This window comes from Ostrinia nubilalis, chromosome 18, assembly GCF_963855985.1.
Source record: "Ostrinia nubilalis chromosome 18, ilOstNubi1.1, whole genome shotgun sequence".
NCBI classification, from domain to species: Eukaryota; Metazoa; Arthropoda; class Insecta; order Lepidoptera; family Crambidae; genus Ostrinia; species Ostrinia nubilalis.
Genome location: NC_087105.1, coordinates 14,833,913 through 14,838,793, shown reverse-complemented (window position 1 = coordinate 14,838,793; position 4,881 = coordinate 14,833,913).

Here is a 4,881-nt window from a genome sequence, read left to right as displayed (position 1 = left end):
CTCCGCGGCGATGGCGAGCACGGTGGTGTCGAGCGCGGCGTCGACGTCGGGCTCGGGCGCGGACGGGAACAGCTGCTCGAGGTTGGCGCGCCGCAGGTGTCACAGGAAGGCAGTGCACCCACCTGGGGTCTCCGGCCGGGATGTCGTCCAGCATCTCCGCGGCGATGGCGAGCACGGTGGTGTCGAGCGCGGCGTCGACGTCGGGCTCGGGCGCGGACGGGAACAGCTGCTCGAGGTTGGCGCGCCGCAGGTGTCACAGGAAGGCAGTGCACCCACCTGGGGTCTCCGGCCGGGATGTCGTCCAGCATCTCCGCGGCGATGGCGAGCACGGTGGTGTCGAGCGCGGCGTCGACGTCGGGCTCGGGCGCGGACGGGAACAGCTGCTCGAGGTTGGCGCGCCGCAGGTGTCACAGGAAGGCAGTGCACCCACCTGGGGTCTCCGGCCGGGATGTCGTCCAGCATCTCCGCGGCGATGGCGAGCACGGTGGTGTCGAGCGCGGCGTCGACGTCGGGCTCGGGCGCGGACGGGAACAGCTGCGCGAGGATGGCGCGGCAGGCGGTCGCGTCGCGTCGCAGGTGGAATAAGAAGGCCGTCTTCAGCTTGCCGCACGCGTCTGTCGTCACCATGCTCACCTGGAAACAATATTATATGAGTAAAAAACAAATCGTACACCCCGCTGCATCGTCAACAGCAACGAGTACATTACACTTATCTAACGCGAAATGAGTTCAGCGCCTGAGATATGGGTGCAGCACAAAAGGAGTGACGTATGACACTACAGATCATACAAATCTGAAGCTCATCTGAAATCTTGCTGACGTTTGACAAGACAAAAACACCTATAGTCACAAATATCTCTAAAGTAGTACAAGTTTAAAGTGACTCACCTCATGTGGATCTATCTCGTACAGCGAAAGGTTTCCGTCGTACATATCGGAGGGGCACGGTGAGCCCAGGGGGCTGTCACATAAGGACCTAGAAAGAAACAAAAAATATTTTATTTATCGGAACAGTCCAGAATAGTAGTTCTTCTTTTTGAGTTTCCAATGAACTCGTTAACTACTGAGATTTATCGTGTTTATTTATACATTGTTATGTATCATTTGCTCACTTCTCGGTGCTTACTTTGGACCTCATGAGAAGGCTCAAAGTCACCCAAAGGTCGAAGGAGCGTGCTATACTCGGAGTTTCTCTGCGTGATTGAATCAGAAATGAGGAGAATCAAAGTGATCGACATAGCTCGTAAAGCTGAGGGCCGCTGGGGCAGAAAAATTCTCGAGTGGCGACCACGAGCCGGAAGACGTAGTGTGGGCAGGCCTTCCGCTAGATGGACCGACGATCTGGTGAAGGTCGCGGGAGGTGCCTGGATGCAAGCGGCGCAGGACCGGTATTTGTGGAAATCTTTGGGGGAGACCTTTGTCCAGCAGTGGGCGTCATTCGTCAACGAACGAACGAAGTATAATTTGATAGCTTAGTCGGCGGGTGCAGGATACGGTCGTCCGCCTACACGTCTGACGTGTCCCTACGTGTTCTATTTTATTCTAAAGGTGTACTCACGGCGTCTCACGTCCGAAATACCGCAGTGTCTCAAGTCAAAAGTATTTGACCAGTGTGTGTTGCCAGTGATGGTGTATGGCTCTGAGACGTGGTCGCTTACTATGGGCCTCATAAGAAGGCTCAAGGTCACCCAAAGAGCGATGGAGCGTGCTATGCTCGGAGTTTCCCTGCGTGATCGAATCAGAAATGAGGAGATCCGTAGAAGAACCAGAGTGACTGACATAGCCCGCAGAATCGCTAAAATCAAGTGGCAGTGGGCGGGGCACATAGCTCGAAGAGCTGATGGCCGCTGGGGCAGGAAAGTTCTTGAGTGGCGACCACGAGCTGGAAGACGTAGCGTGGGCAGGCCTCCCACTAGGTGGACCGACGATCTGGTGAAGGTCGCGAGAAGTACCTGGATGCAAGCGGCGCAGGACCGGTCTTTGTGGAAATCCTTGGGGGAGGCCTTTGTCCAGCAGTGGACGTCTTTCGGCTGAAACGAACGAACGAACGAACGAACTCACGGCGTGGGCGCCAGGTTGTCGGCGGCGGCGAGCGCCAGCACGCCGTGCTTCTTGCTGAACAGCAGCGGCCGCGCCCAGGATGCGGTCGTCCGCCGACACGTGTGCCGTGTCCCTAGTGTACTCACGGCGTGGGCGCCAGGTTGTCGGCGGCGGCGAGCGCCAGCACGCCGTGCTTCTTGCTGAACAGCAGCGGCCGCGCCCAGGATGCGGTCGTCCGCCGACACGTGTGCCGTGTCCCTAGTGTACTCACGGCGTGGGCGCCAGGTTGTCGGCGGCGGCGAGCGCCAGCACGCCGTGCTTCTTGCTGAACAGCAGCGGCCGCGCCCAGGATGCGGTCGTCCGCCGACACGTGTGCCGTGTCCCTAGTGTACTCACGGCGTGGGCGCCAGGTTGTCGGCGGCGGCGAGCGCCAGCACGCCGTGCTTCTTGCTGAACAGCAGCGGCCGCGCCCAGGATGCGGTCGTCCGCCGACACGTGTGCCGTGTCCCTAGTGTACTCACGGCGTGGGCGCCAGGTTGTCGGCGGCGGCGAGCGCCAGCACGCCGTGCTTCTTGCTGAACAGCAGCGGCCGCGCCCAGGATGCGGTCGTCCGCCGACACGTGTGCCGTGTCCCTAGTGTACTCACGGCGTGGGCGCCAGGTTGTCGGCGGCGGCGAGCGCCAGCACGCCGTGCTTCTTGCTGAACAGCAGCGGCCGCGCCCAGGATGCGGTCGTCCGCCGACACGTGTGCCGTGTCCCTAGTGTACTCACGGCGTGGGCGCCAGGTTGTCGGCGGCGGCGAGCGCCAGCACGCCGTGCTTCTTGCTGAACAGCAGCGGCCGCGCCCAGGATGCGGTCGTCCGCCGACACGTGTGCCGTGTCCCTAGTGTACTCACGGCGTGGGCGCCAGGTTGTCGGCGGCGGCGAGCGCCAGCACGCCGTGCTTCTTGCTGAACAGCAGCGGCCGCGCCCAGGATGCGGTCGTCCGCCGACACGTGTGCCGTGTCCCTAGTGTACTCACGGCGTGGGCGCCAGGTTGTCGGCGGCGGCGAGCGCCAGCACGCCGTGCTTCTTGCTGAACAGCAGCGGCCGCGCCCAGGATGCGGTCGTCCGCCGACACGTGTGCCGTGTCCCTAGTGTACTCACGGCGTGGGCGCCAGGTTGTCGGCGGCGGCGAGCGCCAGCACGCCGTGCTTCTTGCTGAACAGCAGCGGCCGCGCCCAGGATGCGGTCGTCCGCCGACACGTGTGCCGTGTCCCTAGTGTACTCACGGCGTGGGCGCCAGGTTGTCGGCGGCGGCGAGCGCCAGCACGCCGTGCTTCTTGCTGAACAGCAGCGGCCGCGCCCAGGATGCGGTCGTCCGCCGACACGTGTGCCGTGTCCCTAGTGTACTCACGGCGTGGGCGCCAGGTTGTCGGCGGCGGCGAGCGCCAGCACGCCGTGCTTCTTGCTGAACAGCAGCGGCCGCGCCCAGGATGCGGTCGTCCGCCGACACGTGTGCCGTGTCCCTAGTGTACTCACGGCGTGGGCGCCAGGTTGTCGGCGGCGGCGAGCGCCAGCACGCCGTGCTTCTTGCTGAACAGCAGCGGCCGCGCCCAGGATGCGGTCGTCCGCCGACACGTGTGCCGTGTCCCTAGTGTACTCACGGCGTGGGCGCCAGGTTGTCGGCGGCGGCGAGCGCCAGCACGCCGTGCTTCTTGCTGAACAGCAGCGGCCGCGCCCAGGATGCGGTCGTCCGCCGACACGTGTGCCGTGTCCCTAGTGTACTCACGGCGTGGGCGCCAGGTTGTCGGCGGCGGCGAGCGCCAGCACGCCGTGCTTCTTGCTGAACAGCAGCGGCCGCGCCCAGGATGCGGTCGTCCGCCGACACGTGTGCCGTGTCCCTAGTGTACTCACGGCGTGGGCGCCAGGTTGTCGGCGGCGGCGAGCGCCAGCACGCCGTGCTTCTTGCTGAACAGCAGCGGCCGCGCCCAGGATGCGGTCGTCCGCCGACACGTGTGCCGTGTCCCTAGTGTACTCACGGCGTGGGCGCCAGGTTGTCGGCGGCGGCGAGCGCCAGCACGCCGTGCTTCTTGCTGAACAGCAGCGGCCGCGCCCAGGATGCGGTCGTCCGCCGACACGTGTGCCGTGTCCCTAGTGTACTCACGGCGTGGGCGCCAGGTTGTCGGCGGCGGCGAGCGCCAGCACGCCGTGCTTCTTGCTGAACAGCAGCGGCCGCGCCCAGGATGCGGTCGTCCGCCGACACGTGTGCCGTGTCCCTAGTGTACTCACGGCGTGGGCGCCAGGTTGTCGGCGGCGGCGAGCGCCAGCACGCCGTGCTTCTTGCTGAACAGCAGCGGCCGCGCCCAGGATGCGGTCGTCCGCCGACACGTGTGCCGTGTCCCTAGTGTACTCACGGCGTGGGCGCCAGGTTGTCGGCGGCGGCGAGCGCCAGCACGCCGTGCTTCTTGCTGAACAGCAGCGGCCGCGCCCAGGATGCGGTCGTCCGCCGACACGTGTGCCGTGTCCCTAGTGTACTCACGGCGTGGGCGCCAGGTTGTCGGCGGCGGCGAGCGCCAGCACGCCGTGCTTCTTGCTGAACAGCAGCGGCCGCGCCCAGGATGCGGTCGTCCGCCGACACGTGTGCCGTGTCCCTAGTGTACTCACGGCGTGGGCGCCAGGTTGTCGGCGGCGGCGAGCGCCAGCACGCCGTGCTTCTTGCTGAACAGCAGCGGCCGCGCCCAGGATGCGGTCGTCCGCCGACACGTGTGCCGTGTCCCTAGTGTACTCACGGCGTGGGCGCCAGGTTGTCGGCGGCGGCGAGCGCCAGCACGCCGTGCTTCTTGCTGAACAGCAGCGGCC